Raw genomic sequence first — 14,551 nt, forward strand, 5'->3', positions numbered from 1 at the left:
AGAAAGACTCTATTGTCTCTTCTGCAGTAGGCGTATGGCCGGATGCCAGGGTGGGACGCCACGTCCTTTTGCTTATGTTGGCAGCATTTTGAAATTCCTGGTGTCAAGTGGGCTTTCTGGACCACCTGGGCGCAAACTGGGGGCAATCCTCCAAATGGGGAAATTATCTGTTTTCAAGAGATTACAACGCTTGTATTTCCCCCTACTGGGCCCACAGTATGGCTCTATAAAAAGGCAGCTGTCCCACCCCTATTTAATGTTTTTCCCTGGTGTCTAGTGGTATTTATATCCCCTGTTGTACCCCAATTTGCCTCCAAAGGGTGGCAGAATACTGTATTGCCCCCTCATGGGGAAGCCTCATAGCCCAATGCCGGTATGGGTCACCCCACCCCCCTTTTTTCCAAAGTAAAAATGTTTTGATGTTTAGTTGGATGTCTACCTCTGGATGGTTTATCGGGAAGACCCCAATTGATGCATACCTCCTAACAGCCCTGGGTGCAGAAAGACTCTGTTGCTCCTTCAGGGGTGGGGAAGGTTTCCATGACATGTGGGCTGCCTTCACCCCTGTATTTGGGGCACTGTAAATCCCTGGTTTCTTATGGGATTTCCTACTTCTAGGGGGAAGCCTGAAGACAAATCATTCAACCTGCTGCCCTGTGTTTGCCCCTTTATTGAGTGTAGTTTTGGCCCTATGCCTGGGTGAATGGCCTCACCCTTTTTAACATTCTAATTAAATTCCATTTTCATTCTTGGTCGCTAGGAAGCTGTCTGCCCTCATAGGTGACAGACTGGGGGTAAACACCACCAACCACCCCTTGGGTAGAGCAAACATTCTGATTGTGCTCATGAAGATAGCAAACGTCAATGCCCAGGGAGAAAATCCACCCTAAAGTTATCCTTGCTGTTTAGTGATGTGTATTCTTTCATAGGGATGTACTAGAGAGAGATATCTATCGAAATAACAGCACATCATGCGCTGATCATCATTCCCCAAAAAATGAAATAACATCAGGCTACTGAGGAAGCCCTTCCGCAGCAGCCCTACCTGAAATGAAAAAAGAGTATCTCTCTGGTGCTGCCCTGGCTCTTTGACATAACTTCCAAAGTCAATTTCACCTGGCTGGGAGAACTGTTGACCAGGAGATCACATCAATAGCGTATGAGGGGTATTTTAATTATGTTAATTAGATCATATACATTATTTTGACCGAGCTACAGAATTTGTGGTTTTAGTTCCTTTTGTTAGGAACATCAACATAGTATGCATTGCTGTGGCGGGGTAGAAGATTTTTCACAGGACCAATGAAGGAGGATGGTCATAGTCATCAGGTATATGCAGGAAGGGCCGCTGGAGGCCCCAATAGAATTAGGGCCTCAGGAGTCAGGAATGGGCTGGGGCAATCCCGTAGGGTAATGGGGCCTGCTCAACATACACCACTTCATGTTCTTGAAGGACAGGGGTAGAACCTATATCGTGCTGACCCTAGCTGGTGGTGCCCAGTTTCACTTCCCTCCCCCAATAAACTGTTCAACCTCTGCCCGGACTCTCTTGGTGGAATATTCTGTAATTCTCCAGGCAGATGTTTTACCCCTGCTAGTGTTTAGTTCCCTATCCTCACTGGTGATATCAAGGCGATGTGTCCACTTTTGAATTCAGGATCACCATTTTTCCCCAGTTCTGCTCTGTTATTACTTGGCAATCCCAATCTGCTGAAAAGGAATTAACACAAAAATAGACACTTTGTTCAATCATGTATTCAATAATACATATTTTATATTATTATTGCTGAAATTGGGCCAGTTTACCAACCTACTCCCTACACTGTGCTTTCCTCTGAAAATGATATGAATTAGAAGTCTAGTAAATTGCAAATTCACAAAACAGGTTTGCAAGGTTGGGGAAGAGCAGGTTCACAAAAGGTTACACTCCCAGTTTGCTTTAGTGAACAAACATTTTAGGACCATCCTAGAAAGCAGTGCAAATGATGTAGAAATTATATACATTTGATGACAAAGAAAGTTCAGCACATTAATCATTACAATGTGTCAACTTATTAAGTTAAACATGACATGTGTATGTTATCAGCCTTTCACCATTGACAATAACCCATTAGTAGTCAAGACAAAAAATAAACAATCAACATGCATATGATTATGAATTTCACAAACTTGCAAAAAATCAAAAAACATGTAAAAGAGTACAAATAAGGTTATATGAGACAGCTCACTGTGAATACATAGCAATAAAGCAGTCACAATACTCACATCAACCCATAGGTCGAATACAAATGTATATTTACTTACTGTCTCTCTGCTGCTCACACTTATCCAGCTGAGTATGGAGGGTCAGCCATTCAGCTTTCAGGACCCTCAGGTAGAGAGGTGTCATATTGGATAGCTGTGTATGTAGGTGAAGGGACAAAACCAAAATATATTGAGCCTTAATACTGGCCCACTAATGCTACTCCGTCCAGCATTTATGGGAAGCATTCCTCCCAGTTGTGGACATCCACTGCACCGCAGGGAATGGAGTAGTACCTGAAGATTTAGGCTGGCCTGCTCAGCTGAGTATCTGCTCTTGTAGTGTAGTTCCTATATTCCCAATAGGCTCTGTGCATTGGAATAATATACCCTATAGATATGACATAGGACTGAGGTCAGTATGTCTCTATCGAGTATACTAAACTTAATTGTGAGTGCCAGCTAGCTCAGAGGTCACTAGAAACTTTCTCGAATACACAAGAAGAGATTAGTTTCTGACAACCGCATAAACATGACAACTTTGTTTCCCAAGAATAAAAACGTATCTTCAGAGTCGTGGAAACAATAGATAACTATTTTACTGAGTCAATCATGCATGCTTCGTTTCTACAGATTTGCAGAGAAAATAGAGAGACGGGCGTTTCAATAAAAGGGGTTTATTGAACAGTCTTCTTTCTCATGCAAGAGAGGTGAACTGCTACAATTGTTAGACAAAATGAGAAGTATAATGTGTACAGCGTAAACAGTAGTATAAAATAATACTGTAATAGCATTGTCTGGTGCTATGACATATAAAAATACATACATAAATACCACAGGCTAAAATACTCAACTGGTGCTTCTATAATATGCCTAACCCAATCTACCTAACCTAGGTGTAGTATGAGGGAAGAAGTAAGTGTGGTCTTTAGCATAAGTATAGTTTTGCAAAGAGTTGCAAAAGGTTTCTCTAGGTTCTAATCAGCTCCATACCTTAGAATGAGAGGGGTTGGTATCTCTTTCACGGACTCGATTTCCCAACACCCCTCAAGGGGAGTCTGAAACATGGGAGCTGGATTCTCGGCAGAGGAGGACAGCTTCTTGTCAGTGCGTCAGCTGGAGAGTTGGCTTCCTTCTGCACTTGCTGTAGTGAGCTGCGTCATGCAAGTAGGTAGTCGAGCTGCACCGAACCACACTGTACTTTGCTATATTAAGTGAAGGTATATTTATACCTTGAATGGGTTTAGGAATGCCAGCTTTGACGGAGAAATCAATATTCAGGCTGGGGGAATTCCCTTCAGCTTAAGAGTCTGGTTTTCCATAAAATCGTTGTGACGTAGATGAACGGATGGAAGTAGCAATGCCTGTATTTGGGCTGTATGGGCTATTGCCTAAATAGGGAATGAATTTCCATGCCTCTATAAGGGCAATGTGAATTGTACCTATATAAGGGCATGAATCGGGTAAATACATATGGAATCTAAATCGCCACACAACACTCTGGTCCTCCATAATGTTGAGGGGATTTAACTATTATCCCCTTGTTGATAATATTTAATTCAAGATCAGAAAAAGGATGGCTTCGCAGTGGTGTAAGGAAACCTCAGGGAACACACCTGCAAGGAATGGTTAGGCAGCCCCTCGCACTACACATACCTCAAAACTGACAAGCTGAGGTGCCCCTCTTTATCTTTGGAAGACTGGGGTACCCTTCACCATGGGGGTTGTCTGTTAAGCCCCTGCTACTTCTCAAGATTTGGGAAATGAGCCGCAAGATGGAGGAGAGTGCTTCTCTGATGTAAGGCTGGCACAAAATGAAAACAAAATAGCCAACTTCCACTTCCTGCATGTCATTTCATTTCTATTCATTGAAGGTGGAGATCTCTGCCCTGTGGAGAGTCTCTACACCAATTGCAGAAGAGAACCTTTGAACATGGGGCGAAGGCTTTGCATGTGGGAGGTAGACACAGTACATGTAGTAAAAAAAAACATGAATGTTAAACAGTGATAAAATATAAACAGGGATTGTTTATGGACCAAATATTATCATGCTTTTATAAGATATTTTCGAGTTTGCCCTAAACCATGAATATCGGGAATGAGTCAATGTTTTGGAACTGGAAAATCATGTTTTTTTTCACTTGAGCACAGCATGTTAGATATATTCATTATTCAAAGTAAACATAGAAGTCTCAGGGTGGTATGCATGGACAGAGTGTTAGATGTCTAAAATTAATCTTTGACAGGAGACTGTCAACCACATAAAGGCAGTAACAAAACTCGTAGATGAAGAGAAAAAAGATCTGACTAGCTAATCCTGTTCATTCAAATCCTGCTCTCTTTTCTGGAACCCACCCCAGTTCCTTGGATGTGAACATATGTCAGGGTGTACATTAACGTGTAAGCCCCATAGTATGATGATGTTCTTCAACACACAACATGCTACAACAATTTTGAACTTAACGTCTGGGAAGTAAACCTGAACCACACGTATACTGTCAAGACATCTGAATCATGACATGAGGAGGCCTAAAGTGCATGCAATAATGGTTTGTGTACATATGTGTGCCCTACTGCATCTCTGCTGAGATACTATGTTTGGAAATCTGTAGGGTGTGAGGAGATGGAGAGAACACAACCAGCATCACCTGAAATAAAATCATAAAGTCCCCTCTGTTCAATTTGAATTATATTATGCCGGCCTCCCTACATGCAAGGCGCATCCGGGATATGTGTGTTGATTTTGTTGTAGTCAATCTGGATTACTGTTGAAATGGTAACCCCATATACCAACCAAGTCCTGTAATAGGTGTGCTTACCTATCTTTAAGCCACATGTCACAGAATTCCCCAACAACCAAATGATCTAAGGTTACTGCTCCGAAATAAAGCTGGGTTGTGTGTTTCTTGGATCAACAGCATACACATCTGTGAGCCTCGCAAAAGCCAAGGAGAACCTTACCGCCAGCAGTGGGACACCGCGCCTCGCAGCACTTGCCCCGTGGAGTTCCTTGCCGCCACCAGACGCCGCCAATAATCGCGCCGCCGCCCCGGGACTCCATCTCCCGGCATCCTCAGCGGCGGCCCGCATCTGTGACACCCCAGCAGCGCCAGGAGGCGCATTAAGAAGCGCACATCTCCGCGTCACGGGACGCACCGGGCGAAGCCCGGGCCAAGGGCGGGCCCGTTTATGCCCGTTCAAGACCGGACTAGGCCGGGTCGGGCCACCCCCTTGACATTCATCACGCGGTCTACCCCTGTGAGTACTTTGTTTTTGGTTATTATTTTAGCTCATTGGGTTTTCTGTAATGCCTCCTAAGGAGGCTAAGGGAAGAGTGGACACTGCTAATTTCACGGAAGCCATGGACCAATTCATAACAGGGATGAACTGTGTCGTTGATGAGGGGATCTCTATAATGGAGCGACGTGTTTCACAGGAATTGGCCATTGCAAGAAGGTCTTCAATGGGACATATTGCGAATGCACAGACTCCAGTTAATTTAGGTGTAAATGTTGGTAGAGATGCTTCACCAATTTTAGAACTCCCCATTCCGCAGCTCCCTTTTTGCGACTTATCTCAGTTCACGGCCTCTGAATCTTTGTTGCTATCCCCCCAAAAGTTGCCCATTGTACCTAATATAGTGAAGGTGCATAACACTAGACAACAGCGTGGGAAAGACCCGGGGGCAATTCCAAAAAATAAGCAAGGGCTAGTAAAAAACACTGGTGGGAGGAAAAAGAATGCCTCAAAAAGTATGAAAGAAACCCCAATTATCCTTGAGCAGCCTGTTGTAAACCCCGCCCAGGGTTTAGTTGATCCTTCAATGCCTAGTGGGGTGCACCAGGTAACAGGTGCTGTCCCGATTCAAGGCGATGGAGAAGGGGTGATGGTGAATGAGCCAAACGCCATTTATGAGACCCTTAGAGTTCTTCTAGCCCCATTAGAGGCTAGATTGACTAACATTGAGGTCCATTTAAAAAGGATTGAACGTGACCTCATGGGAATAGTAGAACCCCCTTTAAGGGATAATACACCCACAGTTACTAAGTTATTAGCCAAAAAACGTGGCAATAAGGTTCCAGCTGTAGCCGTCCAGAAGGACATAGTAGTATCGAACACAGCCCATAAGGTCTTGTCAGCACTTCCAGTTGCACCTCCCATTAACGATATAGCATCTGTTAATATAAATAGACCACAAAAACATAAAATACCACAAGATAGCACAGGTGGCGAGATCCCAATTGTCCATCCAAATATAGGGAAAAACATCTTTAATTTACCTCCGGAGGTTAGTCCACTTGTGGTAATCCTAGCTGGGGTTCCAGAGTTGGGCAAACGTGAGGTGGAAACCCCCATTAAATTACGCAATAGGGTTGTACAATGGTTAAATTCGTACAGACCATTGCCTCCCCACCTTGATGGTCAAATACTTATGACCCGGAGGGTTCCATGGGTCGGATACCTGGCCAAGAACATTAAGGGCGATTGCATTGTGATCAATTTTATTAACTCGAGAATTGTTGATCATATTTGTAATTGGAGTTACCCCAGTGCAGGTGCATCTATTCATTCTCTCCCATTGACTTATTTTTATCCCCCTGGTCATTTTGCTTCACAGTTAGATGGCTGGTCACTGGTACAGTGGAATAGGAGGAAACCACAGGGGGGATGGCTTATGCCCACCCTTCATTTGGATCCTATCTCCAGCCACAACCGGTTTGACTGTCTGGAGATGGTTGATTGACTTGATGCTGAAGTAAGAGTGCTGAATAGCCCCTCTCCCGCTCCGGGTGGTTGCTCTGCCTACTCATATGTGTTATCACTGAGACCTGAGTCCTCAACTTTAGCCCTGGAACCTACAAGGATTACTAACATTGTGACTAGTCAAGAACGAAGTGTTAACACATGTGTCCCGATCACCGGCAATGCTCATATTAACAACCTTAAACTTGTTTCGTGGAATGTGGCAGGTCTGCGAAACAAGCTTTCATTGCCGGACTGGAATAACTTTCTTGATGGGTACGACATATGAATGTTCCAGGAGACATGGTGCCTTGAACCCTTATACAAACAGGGATTCTCTTGTTTTTATATACCTGCTCCCACGGCTGGGCGAGGACGACCCTCTGGAGGGCTCATGGTATGGGTAAGGGTTAACCTTAACCTTAAGATCACTCATCATACCTGCTCATCCCTGGACATTATGAGACTCTCCATTAGGGGCCCGAATGGTGCTACCACTTGGGAATTCTTTAATGTATATGCCAGAGGCACCCAAGGGTGGGCCAAATCGTCCACCATTGCTATTCTATCGGACTTGCTTAAATTGTGTTCTCCTGACTCTTTAGTTCTGGTTGCTGGGGACTTTAATTGTTCATTTGAGCCTTTGGCAGCAGACGACATCCTTGGAGTGTATGAGGATGATGCTCGATGGGGCATCCCGCCACTCTTGCTCACGCCTGTAAGGAGATGGTCCCCAGTTGTCATCCAATTGAACGCCCTCATGTTAGAAACAGGACTAAGAGCTCTAAATGGTCGAACCACCTCCGATGCTCAGGGGGCAAATACATATAATAGAGTATCGCACAAAAGTAGAATTGATTATATAATGGTGGATAGGAGAGCATGAAAGTTAGTGGTGGACATGGTTATTATACCGGCAGAGGAGAGTGACCACAACCCCCTATCCCTCACATTAGTGGATGTATGGCAGAGAAATAAGAATACTGCGCTAGATAATGCGAGGTTAATAACTAAGAGAGTTGTACCATCTAACTGTAATAGATTCCTCAAGTGGCCCAAGTTTAGTATAGATGAAACTAGATTAGGTGCACTGAATGGAATCCTTAGTGAGCAGTCCTTAAGGCTTTCAGCAGCATGTAATGGCGCGGCTGGGCCTGCGGAGGTAGATACTATTAACACTGACACTATAGATCAGATTGGCAAACTGTTCGTAGTCTCAGGTAAGAAGAGCTCGACAACCCCTAAGCCAGTGCAGAAATGGTTTGACAGTAATTGCAGAATGAGGAAGAACAACTTGATCCTTGCTATTAAATCTAGCAATTCAGTTGCTGTTCGGTGGCCAGATTGTACTATAAACAATCCATGACAACAGCTAAAAGGGAGTGGGAAGAATCTCATTGGGAAAGCCTCAGAGCTGCAAGTAATGCTAAGAACGGTGAGCTATTTTGGGCCCTAGTCAGAAGATCTAATGGGTGTGACACCGGACCAAATCCCTAACCATATTACAGATACTGAATGGTTTGAGCACTTCAGTAAACTCTATGGGGGTGTTGAACTGCCCGGAGCTCCAGGGCATTTGAGCGGTGCCCTGGCTATTGGTTCCGGAGGGATTCCCCTGACCAGAGTTGATAAGAAAGAGGTGCTGGTGGCAATAGCTACGATAGTACCTGCTAAAGCCCCAGGGCAGGATGGTGTACCGGGCGATCTTTTTAAAGCTAATCCTGAAGGCTGGGCCTCTTATTTTTTAAATCTAACAAATGCTCTATTGGAAGGTTCACCTGTCCCTAGTTCATGGAAGGAGGCTGAAGTGATCCCTATCTATAAGAAGGGCCTCAGGGAGGACCCTGCCAACTATCGTCCAATTAGTCTTATAGATGCAGGACAGAAATTGGTTGGCAGAGTACTCCTGGAGAGGATTATTTCCTGGGCTGATGAGAACAATATCATCTCACCCTTTCAGGCGGGCTTTAGGGCCTGCACAGGCACCATAGACCAGGCTTTTAGGCTGGTACTCCTACACTGGAAGGTGGTCACCATTGGCAAAGGCGGTCTTTATCTGGCATTTATTGACTTGAAGACCGCCTTTGACCTGGTCCCTCGAGACCACCTTTGGATGATCCTGGAGGAGATGAGGATTCCCTTACCCATAGTGAATCTTATGGCACGCATGCATGACGGCACTTACGCCCATATTAGATGGGGTACACAGGAGCAAAAAACTGACAGAATCCCTGTGAATCGTGGGGTACGCCAGGGCTGCGTACTAGCCCCAACACTCTTCACGTTATTCGTGAATGGCATAGTCTCTTTCCTGCTTGATAATAATGCTGATGCCCCAGTATTGGCGGGTGATAAAGTCCCCGCACTTCTTTTTGCGGATGATACGCTGTTGGTATCAAAAACTCCCGCAGGGTTGCAGAAGCTGCTGGACCGTTTCTGTCTGTTCTGTAAGCTTAGGGGCTTTGCAATAAACACCTCAAAAACTAAGCTCCTCTATTTCAACCCAAGTAGGTCGTCAAGATCCACCCTTTCCCTGGATGGGGTGCCATTGGAACATGTACAGGAATTCGACTACTTGGGAATTAGAATTTCGGATAAAATGAAATGGCAGCCGCACATAGATAAAATGGCATTAAGTCACAAAAGGGTAGTTGGAGTGCTAGGGAGGGAAGATCGTGCATCCACCTCCAAGCCCATTGCTCCTGCTCTTGATATTTATGCAGCGAAAGCTGTAGGCTGCGCCCTTTATGGCGCAGAGCTATGGGGCTTTGATTGTGTTGACGCCCTAGTCACTTCAGAGAACAGGAACTGGTATTGCTTCCGAGGGGTACTCCCACTAAACCACTCTTGAGTGATCTGGGTCGCCGCTCTATTAAGGATTTAGCCATTCTACGCCCTCTTTTATATTGGGCTCGGCTATGGAGGACCCCGGAGCTCTCAAGGTATTTAGAAGGTTTAAGAGAAGTCATGAATCTTTATGGTGCCTACAAAATTAGTTGGATTAGAAACATAAAAAAGCTCTTACTTGTAACAGGCTTGCCAACTGAGTGGGAGCCTGGGGTATCGTTATCCAAGGCCGAAATTAAGCGAGCCTATTGGTCATGGGTTGACGACCAAGAACAGAGGGACCCAAATCTAGGTAGGCTGACTGAGGCGTTTCGACAGCATAAATCAAAGCCTCGTCTGGAGCCCTACCTAGATTTTATTAAGAAACCTAGTGATAGATCCCTCTTTATCCAGTTTTGGCTGGGAACACTCCCCCTTCGTGACTATACTAGTAAGTGGAAGCCCCCGCACCAAACCTCTCCTGACTGCCCCTTCTGTGAAGGTACAATCGAAAATATCTCTCATGTCTTCTTTGTATGCCCAGCCTACGCTAACCCTAGACAAAAGTGGCTTAAACCTGTGTGCCTATTGCTCGGAACCAGGGACCACTCTGCTGCACTGAGAAATCTTAAGGCAGATGTCAGCACAACCTTAGTGTGTGGGGTTGCCAAATTTCTTAGCTGAGCCTGGTTGATTAGGCTGAAGGCTACCAGATGATCCGACTTTTTTGTTGATTTTTTACATTTATAAATCCTCAAAAAGCCGCTAAAAGTTTAATACATTTTTAAACTATTTATTGTAACATACATGATTTTTATTGTAACCTTTTTTAAAAATGTATTGTCAATGAATTGTGATTTTATATTTTTATGTGCTTTTATGATAGTCTGTATATCGAAATAAAGCTTTGATGATGACATCTGTGAAGCAGCCCCTGGCATCGCACACAGATGGAATGTTGATGGAGTGCCAGCTGTGTCTGTTGCAGAAAAAGGTGTGCTACACAGTGAGGTGGCTGAAATGCCAAGTGGTACAGGTAATGGCACCGAACACATGAGGGAAGTGGACAACGACATAAAATTCCCTTGTTGCGCTTTGCTTTTCCATCAGAGACTGTGGCATGGCAATAAACTGGGGCACTTCTCTATGGATACATCAGGACTGGCTTACTGGTGAGATGTCAACATTGACTGAATGAGTGAATGAAGAGATTTATAGAGTGTGACAATTACTCTAAACAGGAGCATCCTATCAATAAAAGACAAACGCGGCACTGCAAGCCAGGTCAACAAGTAAAGAGCAACATGTTTTTCAATTTTCTCAAATGCAACTCTTCAGACGTAAGACAGAGTGTCAGCAGAAGATGGTTTGAGGCTTTGTCTGCTAAAATGGAAAAGGGATACTCTAAACCTGGTAATTTGAGCAAGCTGAGCATCAGAAGGCCTCAAGGTTCAAGATGGAATGTAATGTTGAAAAGTATCTGTAATGGTAAGCTTTGTATTCTTTCCTTGTGAGGTCTAGGTTCTCCACAGAATGTGGAATTATGTGTGTGTAACGTTCTCTTGCTGGGGATGTCGTGTTCGAGATTCTTGGCAGTTAGGCTGGGGCTGTTCGTGGCTGAGGTTTAATAAATAGTACCTCACTTAATTTCTTGTTTCTTTGATTATTACTTATGTGGGAGACACCACATTAATTTGGCGACGATCGGGAGTGAACCCTACCTCAACACGAAGTCTTGACACGAAGCCTGCTCGTCCCTCCACTCCTCCAGCGGCTGATTGAAAATGACGGAAGCGTAGTCTTCCCAGCGGTGGATTTTCTTGTATTCGACTCAGAAGAGGAAATAATTCGGTGAGGAGTGTGGTGGGAGGCCATAAAGGGGCTTTACAAGAGTTTATTTAAGAAGGTCGGGAGAACCCATCCAAACTGTTTAGCGTGCAGGTTACGTCATCCTTGCTCGCGTGTGCGTTCCAACTCAAACAACGTATGCGTGTCAGTGACGAGCTACGCTGGCAACAAAAGACAGCAATTGTAAAAGTTACGCGCAACGCTTGCAGCTGCTCACAGCCATTGTGACGTACAGGAATTGACACGAGTCAAAAAGTCTAAGATAACCTTCTCTGCATAACAATAGCCTGTTCTTTCTCCTGCAAGGGCATAAGATCGGCACAGTGACAATAAGAGGCTGTCTTCCAACATTCTCATTAAAAAAATACAAGTCAAAAGGAGAATTTAGTTGCACGCATTGTGATGGGACAATAAAGAGCTCAAAGGCCAATAAAGGCATCAAATTCTTTTGTTAAAAAAAATATTTTTACAATTTAAAATAATAATATTTAATACATTCAAGAAAAATAGTGCTAATAAGGAAAAACATTCACGTAAAAAAAAAGGGAATAAACAAAAGAAAATGCAGAATGTAACATAACCAGCATTTTTTCTAACGAGTCCAGGAGAGCCCAATGTAAAATGGCAGAAATGGAAAAAAATATTTGCAAATTATGCAAGAGTGTGTGGCACGAACTTAAATGCTGAAAGAAAACATTTGTTGTTGCTTCATTGTCTGGGAGGTGAAGGTCAGGATGTTTTGGAACATTTACCGGAACTAAGTGCATCTGAGCAAAGGAACTAAAATGAATATGAAATAGCAATTGAACAACTGGATAGACATTATCTTCCTAGATTGAGTACTATTATGGAAAGATACCATTTTGGTTTGAGAGGTCAGAAAAAAGATGAATCCGTGGAGGAGTATGTCTCTGCGTTAAGGAAGTTGGCCTCTTCTTGTAAATTTGGTCAGACGTTAGAAGAAAGAATAAGGGACCAGTTCGTTTTGAAATGTGCACATGACAGTATCCGGAAAGAACTGTGGTTAAAGGATGAACCACCATTGGAAGAAGTTTTAGTTATTGCGAAACAAGTTGAGCACATGACTAAGTGTGTAGATGAATTGAAAGGGGAAAAAGAAAAGGCAACGGAATCAGAAAGTAAAATTGAATTAAAGGTTGAAGAAGTTGTTTGTCAAGTAAAAAAAGAAGACAAAATAACTATAGAAAAAAATGATTCTGCGTTGAATAATTCTAATTCAAATGTCACAAATGTTAATAACAAGTTTTCTTGTTTTAGATGTGGGAATTTTGGTCATTTGGCGAACTCTCCCATTTGTCCTGCTCTGAAATCAACGTACCATAGTTGTGGTAAGAGGGGTCACTTCTCAAAATGTTGTAGAACTAAAATCAACAAAAGGGAGGGTATTATTAGAAGGTGGTCTCAACCTCAACCTCAGGTAAAGACTGTGACTTTTCAAGTTAATGGAGGTCTTTTAGAACACCCTTCACATTTGGTAAAAGTTGACGATGCATTAATTGAGTTTAAATTTGACTCATGTTCGCAAATTACTATGATTGATGAAACTTTATTATATAAAAAGTTTGGGAAAAGTGTTAAGCTCTTAAGAAGTGACATTGTACCTTTGGGATATGGAAAGAAACCTATCAAATTGTTGGGTTATTTTGTGGCTACAATTGAGTTGGGAAGTCGTATTATCTCTGGAAAAGTTTATGTTGCTAAACAAGGTGATGCTTTGCTTAGTTGGAGACATCAACGTGATCTAGGGGTTAAACTTAATCCAAATGCTTCACCTCAAGTACAGATACAGGAGGTGGAGGATTTGTCATCCATGTTTGCAGATACATTTCCAAATGTATTCAAAGAGAACTTGGGATGCTTAAAAGGATACAAGTATTGTATTAGATTAAAGAAAGATGCCATTCCTGTTATAGCAAAATTAAGGAGAATTCCATTAGGAGAACAAGAAAAAGTACAGAAGGAAATTGATAAACTTGTTGAAAATCAGATCATTGAGCCTGTAGAGGCCACAGAATGGTTGGATCCCATTGTAATAGCCAAGAAACCTACTGGCGAGATTCGCTTATGCATAGATTTGCGTGCTTTGAATAAAGAAGTTGTCGTTGACAGGTTTCCTTTGCCAAATATCGATGAAATGGTGGGAACTTTGGAGGGGGCGAGGTATTTCACCACCTTAGATTTGGCTTCTGCCTACCACCAGGTAGAGTTAGACGTGTCTTGTCAGGATTTGACAGCATTTATAACTCCAATGGGAACATTTAAATTTAAAAGAATGCCCTTTGGTCTAATTTCAGCTGCTTCGGTTTTTCAACGTATTATGGCGCGCATTCTTAAAGGTCTTTGTGGAGTAAAGTGTTATGAAGATGATTTGTTAATTTATGGTGCTGATATGTTTGAGCATAATGAGCGTGTGTGTGCAGTATTAGAGAGGTTGAGTAAAGCTGGTCTGTCACTTAAGAAAGAGAAGTGTAAGTTTGGTTTAGAAGAAGTGAATTATCTTGGGCATTGTATCAAGAGCGAAGGTGTTTTCCCAAAACATGAATTAGTTGAATCGATTGATAATATGGCAGAGCCTATAAATAAGGAGGAGTTGCTTTCGTTTCTTGGTATGGTGGAATTTTATGGGAAGTCCATCATACATTTTGCTGATAAGACTGAGAACATGAGAAGGCTTACTGCGAAGAGTGTGGTTTTTGAATGGTCAAGTGAATGTAAGAAGGAATTTGAAGGAATTAAGGATGAATTGAAGAAAGCTCCTTGTCTTCATGCGTTTGTTCCAGGTTTTCCTACATATTTGTTTACCGATGCCAGTGATAAAGGTCTTGGTGCGGTTTTGGTTCAAAATAAACAGGGTAATGATTCTCTCATTGCT

The sequence above is a fragment of the Lissotriton helveticus genome, chromosome 3_1, assembly GCF_964261635.1.
Source record: "Lissotriton helveticus chromosome 3_1, aLisHel1.1, whole genome shotgun sequence".
In the NCBI taxonomy this organism is placed as follows: Eukaryota; Metazoa; Chordata; class Amphibia; order Caudata; family Salamandridae; genus Lissotriton; species Lissotriton helveticus.